This window comes from Meriones unguiculatus, chromosome 11 (assembly GCF_030254825.1).
Source record: "Meriones unguiculatus strain TT.TT164.6M chromosome 11, Bangor_MerUng_6.1, whole genome shotgun sequence".
Taxonomy (NCBI): domain Eukaryota; kingdom Metazoa; phylum Chordata; class Mammalia; order Rodentia; family Muridae; genus Meriones; species Meriones unguiculatus.
The window spans coordinates 27942504-27958868 of NC_083359.1; the positions used below are offsets into that span (position 1 = coordinate 27942504).

The 16365-nt window shown below is 38.2% G+C and overlaps 1 protein-coding gene across 3 annotated transcripts in view; it reads left to right on the plus strand.

Moving 5' to 3' along the window:
• Gabrg2 (gamma-aminobutyric acid type A receptor subunit gamma2) overlaps positions 1–16365 on the plus strand; it is a 101896-nt gene that overhangs the window by 73400 nt on the left and 12131 nt on the right. The gene's annotated exons all lie outside the window — the stretch shown is intronic.

The window sequence follows — 16365 nt, forward strand, 5'->3', positions numbered from 1 at the left end:
AGGTGTACAGTTTAAAATCTACTTTTTTTGTTGTTTATTTCCAGTTTGGAGTCAGTGTCCTGCTATGCAAGGCTGGCCTTTTGTTTTTGAGCTCAGAACACTCCTGTTTCAGTTTCTTGAATGATGAGATTGGCCAATGCACCCATAAATCTGTCTTAGCTTCCCTGTTTTATTTCAATTGTTGCTAAATTATATTTTTCTTGATATTCTTTTCAATGAAAGTAGTCTAAAGTGAGTACTTCTCTTTTTTAATTGGTATGTAATTTTAATTCACTGTACAGTGATATTAGTTTAAATAAATAATTTCGGAATTAGAGGTGATTTATTTAACATAGCCATAGTGACACAGGAAATTTTATGTCAACAGACTCTCCTTATTCACACACAGACACTCATATGTGTATGGACAGAACTTGGGCCTTGAACTTGGTAATTAGATATTTTTCCAACCTAACCTCTCTAAAGGAGAAATTCTTTTCCTTTTATAAAACACGAATCCTGTAAACTTGGCGAGATAATCAGTATGACAGATTAAAAATATATATTAACCATAGAAGCTGCTACATGGCAAAGACGAGAGTAAATGGATTTTTGTTTTGGTCGGGATCTAAGTATTGGAAACCATTGCCTATCAGGAAAATATTACACAGTAAAATAAAATTCAAAGCAGTTATTTCCCTTTCTCTAGTGTCTTATACTAAACCTACAGATTTTCAAAAATTCCTCATGATTAACCTCCTGCAACTGAATTCTATATGTTGTTTAAAAATATTGGTAAAAGGAGCTCCATCAGCATAATGTTGATCCTACAGCATACACAAATGTTGGGAAAAAGGGAGATTTTTCTCTTGTCTGAGTGAAAGACTTCAGAAAGGAACACAGAAACATCAATTTGTCCATTATTTAAGAACAACATTTTTAAGTGGGCTGAATATTCATTAATAAAGGCATCAAGTATTCCTAGATTGATCCCTCCCAATCAGCAAACTGTTGTTTCCATGCTGAGACAGATAGTTAGCCTCAAAGACAATGTGGTTCTTTCAACTTTAGAAGCTAGTCTTTTCCTTTTTTTCCCTTCAAATAATAGAAGTAGACTTTCCACATCAAGAATTCATTGACTCTGGGCAAAAAAGCAAGTATCATTACCACAATTACTTGGCTCTATCTGGCTAATAATGAATAAAAATGGGGGATATAGACAAACAGGTGTGGGCTTATAGGAAATATTATGAGAAGCCTTAACCCCTCGTTGGAACATCCAGCGTCAGTTCTAGAACTAGCAGTGGTGGTGTCCGAGGTCTGAGTAGGTTCAGGAGACCATTGCCCCCAGGGGCGAGACGTGCTCCATGCCAATTGACTAACTCCATGTTTTCCTCCAATTTTGAAAGTCATTTACGGTTCTTAAATTATTTTTTTCCCTTTTTTCTTAAATTTTTCATCAATTACACTTTATTCATTCTGCATCCCCCCATAAGCCCCTCCCTCCTCCCCTCCCAATCCCACCCTCCCTCCTCCCTCTGCTTACATGCCACTCCCCAAGTCCACTAATAGGGGAGGTTCTCCTCTCCTTTCTGATTTTAGTCTGTCAGTTCACATCAAAAGTGGCTGTATTGTCCTCTACTATGGCCTGGTAAGGCTGCTCCTCCCCCCAGAGGGAGGTGATCAAAGAGCAGGCCAATCAGATTATGTCAGAGGCAGTCCCTCTTCACATTACTATGTAACCCAATTGGACTCTGAACTGCCTTGGGCTACATCTGTGCAGGGGTTCTGGGTTATCTCCATGAATAGTCCTTGGTTGGAGTATGAGTCTCTGGGAAGTTCCCTGTGTTCAAATTTTCTTGTTCTGTTGCTCTCCTTGTGGAGACCCTGTCCTCTCCAGCTCTTACTATTTCCCAGTTCTTACCTAAAATTCTGTTCACCTGCCCAACAGTTGCCCATCAGGCTCAGCATCTGCTTTGATAGTCTGAAGGGCAGAGGCTTTCAGAGGCCCTCTGTGGTAGGTTCCTAGGTTGTTTCCTGTTTTCTTCTTCTTCTGATGTCCATCCTCTTTGCCTTTCCGGATGGGGATTGGACATTTTAGTTAGGGTCCTCTCTCTTGCTTAGTTTCTTTAGATGCACAGGTTTTAGTGGGTTTGTCCTATGTTGTATGTCTATATGAGTGAATATATACCATGTGTGTCTTTTTGCTTCTGGGACAACTCACTCAGGATGATCCTTTCCAGATCCCACCATTTACCTGCAAATTTCATGATTTCCTTATTTTTCATTGCTGAGTAATATTCCATTGTGTAGATGTACCACAATTTCTGCATCCATTCTTCAGTTGAGGGGCATCTGGGTTGTTTCCAGCTTCTGACTATTACAAATAAAGCTGCTACAAACATGGTTGAGCAAATGTCCTTTTTGTGTACTTGAGCCTCTTTTGGATATATGCCCAGTAGTGGTATGGCTGGATCTTGAGGAAGCGCTATTCCTAGTTGTCTGAGAAAGCGCCAGATTGATTTCCAGAGTGGTTGTACAAGTTTACATTCCCACCAGCAGTGGAGAAGGGTTCCCTGAAGATAATTCAGAAACTTAGGCAGAGGAAATGTAAGATAAAGTCTATTAAAATTTTAATGCATGAACATTGGTTCAATTTTATATTTCAAAACTTATTTACTTAATTGATAGTATCAGGAAAAGAAAATCACTTTGAAATGAAATGTAGATGCAATGTCTGTGGTGTTTACAGTGATTCAACAGGGCTCTGTCTTCTTTCTGGCTCCACTTTCGAACCTGTAAAGCTAAGGGGATATTCATTTCTACATTTCCACTAAGCTCTGACGTTCCATAGGAAGAAATCTAAGTTCTAACATCATCAAAGAAAGTATAGAAGATTTTCTATACAATGAGGACAGATAAACATTCACATAGAATAGCAGAACATTATACCCTTGTTCCTGAGGGAAGAGTAAAACAGAATGGCACCTTTACAAAACAAACAAGTACCAACTCCAAGGGAATGGATGGGTAGCCTCTGGTTATCCTCTATCTGAAACTAGGTGAGGCCTAGTTGCCAACACACCATGACTCAAAGGACTAAGAGCTCGTTCTGCTAAAGACTATTATCCAAATCTCCTCTGGGAGAAAATCCTTGCTAGTAGCCCATTTCAATATCTGCTGTAAAACTGACAGACACGTAACACCTATGAGACAAACACTTTGCCACTACAATTTAATCTTTGATGTGTGAATTGAAAACACAAACAAGTTTTGAGTAATAAAAAATCAAATGTAATCTGAAAATGTCCTAGGATACATGTTTTTTTTTTTTTTTTCAGTGTCTGCATTATTTTACTTAACTTCAAGAAAATTTAAAATTCCTTAAAAGTCAAATGCAGCAAAGACATTTTGGTGGGCTGACAGACATGACGGTGTCTTATGGGAGTGAAGAAGTGAAAGATGCCATCTTGCCAGAAAAGTTGTGCCTGCATCACAAAGCCTCCCACCTCTTACTTCCTTAAGCCAGGGTGGGGCTCTGGCCTCCTAATTGTACATCCAGAGTGTAATCATGTCTGGGACTGAAGCATGCATGCAGCAAAAAAGAGGAGGTCCTAACCAGGTCTTTAACAGGTCTTTAACATTTAACAGGTTTTAGCTTGGATCACAAATGATTGGTTTTGACTTTCTGACAGATTCTCTGTCAGAATAAGAAAAAAATACAAAGATATTTATCCTAAGTGCAAATCCAAACAAGTTCTAATTCACAACTCAGATGTTTTAGAGATCAGAAGACTTTAGAGATGTATGTAAACATTAGGAAAGGCAGAGCTTTGATAGTAAGATTCAGTTTCATCCATTATCACTGTTCCACTTAAGCACAATTTTAACACACTATGGAAATCCAGTTCTGTGTGCTCAGGATGGCTATTATCCCTATTTTACATGTGAAAATTCTCCAATATCAAACTAAAATAAAATTTAAGAGCTAGTTTTTTTTTCTTCTCTGCTAAGTGGTTTGTTTATTTCTACATATAAATATAAATACTATTAGAACTTTCATTGGTAATTTGACATGTTTTCCAAATGTGAAGATTTAAGTATCAAAATGGTATAAAATTACTAAGAATATAATCAGTATTTATGTAGTACTTTCACTAAATCTATCATCTGACTGGATTTTTATATTTTGTGGAGACTAGATAAAGAGAACTAGAGAGGAGAAGATATTTACCTAGGGTCAAATAGTAAGTTGCAGTTAGATTTGAGTCCTTCTGATAGTTTTGTATTTTCAACACAAAACTGCCTAATTAACACAGCACTGTGTGTGAAATTATTTTTCTTGTTTATTTTAATATAATTAAAGAATTTCTCCTTTCAATATCCTCCCTCAAACCTCTCCCATATACAACATTTTGCTCTCTTTCATATCCGTGGCCTCAATTTTCATAATTGCTATTACACAAGCATGCACACACATACACGTGTGTTACATTCCTAAATATATCCTGCTCATCCTACATAATGTTAGCTATAGGCATGTTTTCAGGGGAAAAATTGGTATTAGATAATAGATTTCTTTGTTCTTCCCTGAGGAAGACTATTTCTTTAACAGCTATCTTAAAAAAAAAAAATGTCCAACAAACCAAATAATCCTATTAAAAATAGGATACAGAGCTAAACAGAGAATTCTCAACGGAGGAATATCGAATGGCAGAGAAACACTTAAAGAAATGCTCAACATCCTTAGTCATCAGGGAAATGCAAACCAAAACAAGTCTGAGATTTCATCTTACACCCATCAGAATGGTTAAGATCAAAAACTCAAGAGACAGTGCATCCTGGAGAGGATGTAGAGAAAGGGGAACCCTCCTCCATTGCTCGTGGTAGTGCAAACTTGTAGAACCACTTTGGAAATCAATCTGGAGTTTTCTCAGAAAATTGGCAATCGTGCTTCCTCAAGATTTTAGTCATATATCCAAAATATGCTCAACTATACAACAAGGACTTTTGCTCAACCATGTTCATAGCAGCTTTATTTTGTAATAGCCAGAATCTGGAAACAACCTTGATGTTCCTCAATGAAAGAATTGATACAGAAATTGTGGTACATCTACACAATGGACTACTACTCCACTATTAAAAATAAGGAGGAGATGAGGGAAGGAGGGTGGAGTTCGGAGGGGTCAAGGGAGGAGCCTACAGCTGGGGTACAAAGTGAATAAACTGTAAATAATAAAAAAAAATTAAAAAACTTAAAAAAAAAACAACAAGGAGATCATGAAAGTTGAAGGCAAATGGATGGAACCAGAGATTATCCTGAGTGAGGTAACCCAGAAAGAGAAAGACAGGCATGTATACACTCACTTATAAGTGGATACTAGCTGTATAATGTAGGCTAGCCTTTTATAGACCTAATGAACCTAAAAACTAAGGACGACCCTAGGGAGGATGCTTAAATCTCATTCAGAGTGGCAAAAAGGGTAACACCAGAAGTGGTAGAAGAGAGGAAACAGTATATGAGCCCAATATAGAGGGTCCTCTGAATGGTTCCACCCAACAGGGGATCTTAAGCAGCTGCTGAACTCAGGGTCAAACTTTGGGCAGAGCACAGGGAGTCTTATGAAAGAAGAGAGGGGTGGGGAGAGAGAGACATGGAGTTGACAGGAGCCCCATAAGGAGACCAACAAAGCTAAAGGTTCTAAGCCCAGGGGCACCTGTAGAGATTGAAGCATCAACCAAGGACAATGTGTGGAGAGGACTTGGACCCCCTGCTCAGATGTAGCCAATTAGAAGCACAGTCTCCATGTGGATCTCTGAGTGAGGGGAGCAGGGGCTGCCTCTGTCATGAACTTGGTTGCCTCCTCTTTGATCACAGGCCCCTGAAGATGCAGCCTTGCCAGGCCACAGAGGAAGGGGATCCAGGCAGTCCTGATGAGACTTAACAAGCAATGGTAGATGGCAATGGTGGAGAACTCCCCCTGTGAGTGGACTAGGGGAAGGGGATCGGGAATATAGGGAGGGAGGGAGTTGAGGGAGGAACTTTCAATTGGGATATATAATGAATACAATGAGAAGAAAAACTTAAAATTAAAATTAAAAAAAAATTAAAAGTCCCATTTACAGCTGGGATACGAAGCGAGTAAAATGTAATTAAAGTAAAAAAATAAAAATAAAAATTTAATTAAAAAAATGTCCTATTCACAAGCCAAAAACTTTTTGAGTGAAAGAATTTCACTGGGTTGTGGAGAATTTGAAATTGAATGACTAAAGGCCAAGTAAGGCCAAGCATTTAGGTGTATAGTTTTTCAGAACATCCTGAAGAATAATTTGACATATTGGGGTCCAGTTTATTATTTGACCTTTGCAGGCACTGCCTGTGGTTGCCTGGATTTGAACACTCTTTTTTTTTCCATAACTGCTTTGAAAGTATTTTTAGAAAACCTGGTATTTTGCTAACCTCAGGTTTTTCGACCTCAACAAAACCTTTTCCTTAAAAAATGAATAAATAAATAAATAAATAAATAAATAAATAAATAAATATAACAAAATAAATCAGTGCTTGGGTTACACCACTCAGTCCAACTTCAAATGCAAACTAACAGGAAACTCACTGAAAGAGAGAGAAAAAAAACATTTCTCTTAAGATGCTTATTTCTTCAGAAAATATTTTTCTCGCTCAGGGATATAATCATTAAGAACACTTCACTCTTGTGACTGAGTTCAAGCACCTTCTTATTGGTAACTCCATTGCTTTGGAGAATTAGCTAAATTAAAGACTGGCTGCTTAATATTTCTCCTCTAAGCCTCATCTTCGGTCTTCACTAGCTGAGAAAAGAGGCAGATTTGTGGGATGAATGTGCTTGCTTAGAGTAGCTGTCTGATATCCAAAGCAGAAATAGACTCAACTATTAGAGAAATCCCTGTGTGTTAGTCTGTGGCTACAAACAGACTGCTTCTCTGATGAAGGACAAACACCAGATCAGCTGGATAGATGTACTATGGAAATATCTAAATAGCTCTTGACTGCTCAGGTAACAAATAAAAAAGGAAGAAGAAATCGAGGTACAGCCAAATTATTTAAAATGATCTCCTGACTTCACAAAATAGTCCCTGACTAATTTGGGACATGAACCCAGTTCTTTTTTTTTTAATTCTTTATTAATTACACTTTATTCACTTTGTATCCCCCCTGTGGTTTCCTCCCTCTTAAGGTCCCAATCCCTCCCTTTCTCCCTCCTCTGCATGCATGCCCCTCCCCAAGTCCAGGGAGGTCTTCTTTTCTTTCCTTCTGATCCTAGTCAATTAGGTCTCATCAGGAGTGGCTGCATTGTCTTCTTCTGTGGCCTGGTAAGGTTGCTCCCCCCTCAGGGGGAGGTGATTAAAGAGCAGGCCAATTAGTTCATGTCAGAGACAGTCCCGGTTCCTATTACTATGGAACCCACTTGGACAATGAACTGCCACGGGCTACATCTGTGCATGGGTGAACCCAGTTTTGTTTTTTTTTTTTTTTTTTGTTGTTAAATTTAGTTTTTGGCATAGTCATTTTTTTTTTTTTCAATGCAGTTTATTCAGGAACATTGAACAATCCTCGGACCCCGGGGAAAGCCAGCCCACAGCTTAAATAGCCTCTGGGTAGCCAACCCAGGCGTGCCACGGGGGCAATGCAGATAGGTCCACATACATGGAAGCAAGCCAGATCCTCGGCCTTAGCCAAATGTGGAGTTGTTCGTGACAGAGAGCACTCACCATCGGGAAGGTGGAAGGCAGAAACCAGCTCCATCTTTAAGGCATAGCATTCCGCAGCTCTCTACAGTTCCCCCTTTTTGTTTTAGACGCATCAGGCAAGAGTAGAGGTCTGATCTCTGATATTAGAAATAAATTGGGACTTTGTACAGATGTTCATTTAGGTGTCATCCACCCAAAGAGCATCAGACCCGTCCGATACCTTTTTCTCAGAGGCGGGACCTGGGGCATCAACCTGCATGCAATCAGACATGCTCTTCTCTGGGTCCAAAGCGGCTGACCCTGAGTGCAGTGCTTAGCCTCGCATCCTGAGCGTATCCAACCATGCTTTTTATGCTTTTTTTATGGTATCCAACCATGCTTGGGGAGAATGTCCTGCTTCAATGGCTGTAAAGGCCTGAATGATCATGGCTGCATCACACTGTTGTGAGACTCTAATCTTGCATATATACCACAGGCAAACCAAGGAGACCAACACCAGAAGGCCTGCTAACACTCCCATGCCTGCCCATTCCTTCAGATGATTCATGGCTGCAGCAATCCATGGTGATAATCCTGTGGCTAGTCCTGCGTCCACTCTGGTAGAATTTACTGTGACAATGGCCACTCTCAGCTGCTCCATCGTAGTATCGAATTATCCAGTCCAATTACCTAAAATATAGCTCGACAATTGTTTAGACAGATTTGCAGCACAGGAAAAATTCTCATGTTGTATGCTAGTGACACAAAGTCCAGCATACTTTCATTGACAGCCAGGTTGAGCGATTTGCCATAGGGTATCAATTTGCTCCTGCACGAGGTCAATCCTCTGATTGAACACCATCAAGCTTCCTTTTAGTTGAGCATTAATTCCTTTATGTACAACTAAGGCATGAGCTACATTGGCTAAATGATTATTCAGGGTCTGAGCAGTCTGCCCAGTATGACTCATGGCTAATGCCCTGGTGGTAGCTCCAACAGCCGTCAATGAGATGGTAGTAACAATGGTGGCTGTAGTTCCAAGATCCCTTTTCTGTCTGAAGAGAGTCATAGCGTGAGGGGCATCAATGGGCACAGGCACCCAGTGAGGCATGCGAGTAACCAGGGCATACCTAAATTTACTAGCATTCCAGCATTGGGCAAAAAAGCAAGTATCATTACCACAATTACTTGGCTCTATCTGGCTAATAATGAATAAAAATGGGGGATATAGACAAACAGGTGTGGGCTTATAGGAAATATTATGAGAAGCCTTAACCCCTCGTTGGAACATCCAGCGTCAGTTCTAGAACTAGCAGTGGTGGTGTCCGAGGTCTGAGTAGGTTCAGGAGACCATTGCCCCCAGGGGCGAGACGTGCTCCATGTAAATTGACTAACTCCATGTTTTCCTCCACTTTTGAAAGTCATTTAAGGTTCTTAAATTATTTTTTCCCTTTTTTCTTAAATTTTTCATCAATTACACTTTATTCATTCTGCATCCCCCCATAAGCCCCTCCCTCCTCTCCTCCCAATCCCACCCTCCCTCCTCCCTCTGCTTGCATGCCACTCCCCAAGTCCACTAATAGGGGAGGTTCTCCTCTCCTTTCTGATCTTAGTCTGTCAGTTCACATCAAAAGTGGCTGTATTGTCCTCTACTGTGGCCTGGTAAGGCTGCTCCCCCTCAGGAGGAGGTGACTGCTGGTGGGAATGTAAACTTGTACAACCACTCTGGAAATCAATCTGGCACTTTCTCAGACAACTAGGAATAGCGCTTCCTCAAGATCCAGCCATACCACTACTGGGCATATATCCAAAAGAGGCTCAAGTACACAAAAAGGACATTTGCTCAACCATGTTTGTAGCAGCTTTATTTGTAATAGCCAGAAGCTGGAAACAACCCAGATTCCCCTCAACTGAAGAATGGATGCAGAAATTGTGGTACATCTACACAATGGAATATTACTCAGCAATGAAAAATAAGGAAATCATGAAATTTGCAGGTAAATGGTGGGATCTGGAAAGGATCATCCTGAGTGAGTTGTCCCAGAAGCAAAAAGACACACATGGTATATACTCACTCATATAGACATACAACATAGGACAAACCCACTAAAACCTGTGCATCTAAAGAAACTAAGCAAGAGAGAGGACCCTAACTAAAACGTCCAATCCCCATCCAGAAAGGCAAAGAGGATGGACATCAGAAGAAGAAGAAAACATGAACCCAGTTCTTAATGTTGACTTTCTTGTTCTTACAAAGTGGTGGGCAGGGCTGGAGAGAGGTTAAGAACACTCTCAGTTCTTCCAAAGGTCCTGAGTTCAGTTCCCAGCAACCACATGATGGCTTATAACCATCTATAGCAAGATCTGTTGTGCAGGCAGAATGTTGTATAAATAATAAATAAATCTTAAAAAAACACACACATACACAAAGTGATGGGCATTAAAGAGCTTCCTTGAAGAAAGAGCTTTTATCCCAAGAGAGGGTGGATCAAGTGGCTGTCTGTGGCTGCAGGTGTTCTCCAGGACAGGCCTCTGGAGTGTGTTGCTTCACCCTCGTTTTCTCCAGTTAAAGGAATCAGTTATTCCTATGTCAGTGTGCTTCCATATGATATGCTCACCCTTTTATCGTGTTCCTGGGTTAACAGATTTGGCAAATTAAAGATGATGTCTTATTCAATTCAGTAAGAACTTGTATAACTGAAGCTGATAAGGACGGAGTGACTGCATGCTTTCCAAGAGCTTCACCAATACCTCCTCAGATGCCCTTCTCTTTACTAACATCTAGTCTTCTTTAAGAAGTCAACTCTAGTATTCTAAAACACTTAAAATAATTCCTTTAGAGTTAGAGTTAACAGCAGACTAAGAATTGACAACTTCAAATTTATCTTGAATAGAGCTTCTGTTAAAGGTAAATTAAAAGGTTCATTTGTGTCACACACTATGTAAAACAATGAGTGCCTGTATATTAAAGATTATTTTTAATCTGTGATTAGTCTGCCATTTGAAATCTGAGCTGAACAAATGAACATAATTTTACTGGCTTGAATTCCTCAGTTACATTAAGTAGGAATGTACTTAATGGTGTTCATGTTTGCATTCATATTGCTATAAACAAAAACAATAGGATAATTTGGTATTCTATTATTCCTGAGAATTACATGCAGTGTTTTAACGGTATCAAACTTCTTGCCAGTCATAAAGAAGCTTACTTACTAATGTCATAAAAGTTATTTATCCAAAAAGGTTATCCTCGGGAAGTTGCTCTGTATTTGGACATTGGTTTGAAAAATTACAGAATACTTCACTTTCATCAGGAAATATTATCTTCACAATATTCTTAACAGCAATCTATGTCTCATTTTTTTTTTTTTGCTGTGGGAATTTAGGTGATTTAGGCAAGTCTAGGTACCTTGTTATCCTTATCTCTTGCTGCCATTGTGGCTTGTACTTGGATTCTGGGACTAAATTTGCTACTGGGAACTACTCTGTACTTATGTAAAACATGTTTTAATATCTAGTCAGATGTTTGCAGGAGTTAGACTTAATTATCTGGAGAAATTGCCTCCCCTTCTGATAGATAACAATGACAAACATATTCATTTGAAGTTACAGTTTCAGACATAACAGCCAAAGTCATTTTATTTAAATAGATCCCTGGTTGGATTCTTTGGCTGCAGTTCTGAAATTGGATGACAGAATAATGAATTGTGCTATAAAGGTCTGCATTGGGATAGGCATCTGTGGGGGGATTTTAGAAGGTGAGAAAGAAGCTATTGCATTAACGAGATAAGTTTTGAGTAAAGAAATGCAAAAAAAAAACTGGTATTACCTAGCCTCTTATGTCATGGCCCTGCAGAAATCCACTGCACTCTGAAGTTTCTGAACACCAAGATTCTTTCATCTAAAACTCTTTTTTTTTTTTAAGGTAAAACTCTGCAGTCACTGACTCAGACTGCCTTCTTAAGGTAGAGTGCCTTGTGGAGTCTCAATAGTAAATTAAGGCAACTTTTGTAGGCAGTCAGGAGCTCCACTTTCACAGATCAGCTGCATAAATGACTGGTATTCAACTGTTGATCAGCTTTTTACTCTTTCCCTTTTCTGTACTCTTGTTACTAACCTTTGGTGGGAAATAAAGAAACATTTTTACTTCTGCAGCAAGCATTAGGTTTTTTTTTTTTTAAAGGCTCTTGGGCAAGTTCTGTCCTGGATGACATGTCTTCTTCATGTATGGTTGAAACAGGTTTAAACTTCCAGAGTTGGGAGACATCTCTTTGGGTCCTTTCAAATGTCTGTTTTCTAATGCATGCCAAACAGCATTTCTGCTGTGCCTCTGAATAATGGCTCAGAATGGAGTTTAATAACATTTTAAAGGTTACCCTACTTTGTAATAACTAGCATTAATGAACCTTTCATTGTTTGTTTGAAAGTATGTTTACCAACATATATGTATGAGCTCTTTTCATGGTCTCAGTAACACAATTATTATTCTTATTTTATAGATAAAGATTTGAGCTTCAGGGAATTAAAGAAGTTGTTCAAAGTCAGATATCAGTTAATGGCATGACTAAATATTTCACTCCAGCTGACCTGATGGGGTCCTTGTAGCGGTCATCACTGATGCCAATGCCAGCTTTTTTTATTTCCTTGGACTCAGGGGTCAATCTCCTGGATGCTTAATGTCTTACTGATACCATTTCAGGATTGTCCCTTTCCTTGGCCAAAAAAAAAAAAAAAACAGTCAAACCTGGATAACAGTCTTGTCTCCAGGTGAGATCAAGGCTGTGGCAAATTTTCTTCTGTGAGCTGAACCAAATACACACTTGCCTTTCCCTCACTACTCTCTCTTGTTTCTCTCATTCCTATACTCTGAGAATCAAACACCAACAAAGCAAGAGTCATGGACTCAGCTCCTCCCAGGAAGCTGGAATTTAACCTGCTTCCACTATTGTTCCACACTCTTATCCTCAGTAGAGAATCAGATGGCCTCTTTAAAAGGCAAACTTAACCATGAAAACTTATATCAATTATACTTATTATTTTCCATTTTATCCTCTTTTTGTAGTTGCCTTGTGCTCTTTTTGCTTTAATATTAGAAGCTAAATAGCAGGCAAATAAAAACAGTGTGTCAGTGTGTGGGCACACAGGGACACGCACACAAACAAAACAAACAAACAAACAAACAGGCAAACTAACTAACCAACTAAAACATACCTATCAGACTTAACATGGAAGACTGGTAGATTCAGCAACCAAATCTGGTTGTTATCTTCACCATGAAAAAGATCCAGCTAACAATCTGAGGAGTTGCCACTGCAAAGGTTGCATAGAGTAACTAGTCAAGTTGAAAACCTTGTTCTTTTTTCTTCTTGGCAAGCAGATACCATTACTTCCGCTCACTGTGACCGTGTATCTGTATCAAAGGTGATCAGATCTAGCAACCTATAAAGTGCGTTTATACTACATTGCTTTACAAATTAAATTTTAGTATTTTAAAATGTCCATGTGGTTGTAAAGATTTCCTAAACTAACACATTTACTCATTAACAAAGGATTGTTGACTTCCTTCTACATAACACACATTGATTTTGCAGAAGAATAAACTACTACAGGTAAAAATAGGAACAATGAAATATCTCTCTGAGTTCATAAACAAATTTAATTGTGATCAATGTGGTAACATAGAATTTATATTAATCAACATTTCATTTAACTCACTTTCAAGTTATAATTATTATGAGCACCATTCTACTGAGCAGAGGCCTTGATGCAATGGGTGTGTGTGTGTGATGCAATGGGTGTGTGTGTGTGTGTGTTTGTGTGTGTGTGTGTGCGCGCGCACATGATTGTTTTGGTATGTGCTTGTCAGGGGCTTGAAATGAGTGAGTGAGAGGAGATTATTAATTATGTAGGAAGGAGATGATGCAAAGGAGAACAAAAATAGAGAAATCATAAAATTTCAAATGAAAATATTTACCTTCTTTTAGTTGGGGTTAGAAGAACACAAAAGGAATTATCAAGGAGAAATACTTAGATTAAAATCAAGTTATAAATTTGAGAAAATACAGATATAAGAAAAATTTCTCTCCTCAATTACTATTGGGGATTCTGTATATATTAAAGATATTAGTCTTGATATTTTATTTATTTGGGAAATAACCTATTCACTGGTGGCATTTTGCCTTTCACCCAAAAATATGGAATTCATTATAATTAGAATGTCTAAGTTTTAGGCAGTACACTTGTTTATGTATTTTATGGTCTCTATATTTCATGATGCTTCTGCAGTCTTTTCTAGATTATGTTACAATGTTAGTCCATCTGTTTTGTCTCTGTGTTATGAAGATAGTCTATTTTCTCTGTGTTGCATTTAGATTTACTTATGAATTTATATACATGGCGTATATGGAGTTTGTGTGTTAGGGTGTAGGACAGATTTAATTTCAGAAAACAATTTTATCTAATGAAAGATAGTCAATCTGCTCTCCTGCCATGGAGTGACTTCTGGAGCTCAGTGTTGAAGAAGGTGATAAAGGCAAGCCTTTATCTTACCACATCTCTCACAGGCTTGGAGAAAGATAACGGCTTTCTTTCCATCCAACCCATTTAAGGTAGGACCAGCTGTGACGGCCTGCAAGTCTTTATATTCAGTACAGCTAACTGAGTGTTCTTTTCAGAGAAGTGATGAAAAAACATTTGTTGCTAGGGAAGGCACATTTGAAAGGATGGTAGAGTAAAACAATATCTGCCTTCACCACTAACCTAGTAGAATATGATTGGTACTACATGAGAATTTATTTGAAGCCTTTTGGTTTGCTTTTATTGTTTTCATCATTATTACCAAATACACAGGACATTTTTCTTAAGACATCTGCCAGCCGTTCAAGTGTTTACATGAAGCAAACCCTCAACTTCAAGGTAGCTGCTAATTACCTCAGAGCTTCTGTAGAGGCAAATAATCGCCATCAAACCATCAAGATTTCAGTTTAATGTGGAAAAGAAGAAGGCAAACACCTACCATCTACAAAATTGCATTACTTTCATATGACTGATTATTACCTTAAGTAAACAGTAACAAAAACATCATTGTTTTTCACTGACATTGAGGTTTTGCCTCCTCAAATGAACCCTAAGAAGCTTCCTAAAATATAAGAAAAGGTATTAACACGTGTGTTTATTAAATCAAAATATGTTTCATGCCCTTAATTACAGTCTATCTCTCCATCCTGCGTATAAACGGGGAAGGAAGTAATGTATCAAATGTTATGACTGTAAGTATCAGGTGTTGGGACTTAACAATGGAACAGGTACATTTGAAGTGTCTGAAGTTACCATCTTTGACTTGTTTAGCACTTAAACCTTTGGGGCTTGGGGAAATCACTGATGCAGCACTTTAAGAGGATTAAATTTTCCTGGCTACTCAGCATTAGAGTTTTTAAATATAAAATGTGATGTGGCCTTGGTGATAAGACTGACATCAGGCTGTTTCTGTGAAGCTGCTTTGCTTTTAAATGGCTTGGTCTGGAGTTGGAATCCATAATCCACTGGTAGAAAAGCTTTAGGATTTGCAGGCAAGGAATGAAGGTGTTCAGAAGCATCACCTTATAATAGAGTCTGCTAGATAAGCAAATTATGAGAGGTTAGAACATGGCCTAAAGGGAAATAGAGAATCAAATAAAGATAAGAATCTTGTTAATGCTGAACAAAATTAAAGTTCACTTTTGAAGAGTCAGAATATTATTGTGAAAATGTAGGCTCTCATTTGCTCATATGATACAAAAAAGTTATTGGAATTGTAGTGTTTGAAATTCTCTACTTTTGACGGTACAAATGTGTATTAGTTGATACATGAACCATCTTGTAATTCTGAAGACTACAATGGTTTGTTTTATAGGCATAGTACTAGCTGGTGACAAGGTGTTTTGCAAGCAACTTATTCGTAATGACTTTCCAAATTCATTGCCTTTAGGTTTTTTTAGGTATATTATTTCTTTTTTTATTTATTTTTATTTTTATTTATTACAGTTTATTCACTTTGTGTCCCAGCTGTACCTCCCTCCCTAATCCCCTCCAAATCTCGCCCTCCCTGCCTCTTCTCCCATGCTTCCCACAGTCCACTATTATTTTCATGAATAGCTATATAGCTACTTTTAAATTACTTAAGAGTTTGTTAATACATTCCTTGAATTTTTGTATACAAATTCTTGGGAGAGGGTTGTTTCTGTTTAGTTGGTTTGGTTTTTGATTTTGTTTTGCTTGTTTGTTTGAGACAAGTTTTAATTAATTAGCACAAGCTGGCTGGTAACTTACTATGTAGCCCAGGCTGCTAGGAAGGCTTTAAATTAGGCAATAGTGCTACCTCATGCTGGGATTATAAACAAGTCCCATAATATATTAAAAATAGTAAATTATTTTTAAAAGATAAGATCAGTTTATTGCCAGGAACCCACAAACACAAATATGCTGAGAGTAGGTATCCACTCAAACACACACTTGCACCATCTCAGAATCTACATGTCTCAGTGAACTGTTGTATTAAAATGGCCACTCAGAAGCTATACTTTGGGTTTTACAATTTCATTATTTTGGGGCTTTATTTTGGGTTTTATGAGTTCATTGTCAATTACCTTTGTATACACTTATTTTCCACACACCCCTCAAAAAAAAGAAAAGAAAAGAAAG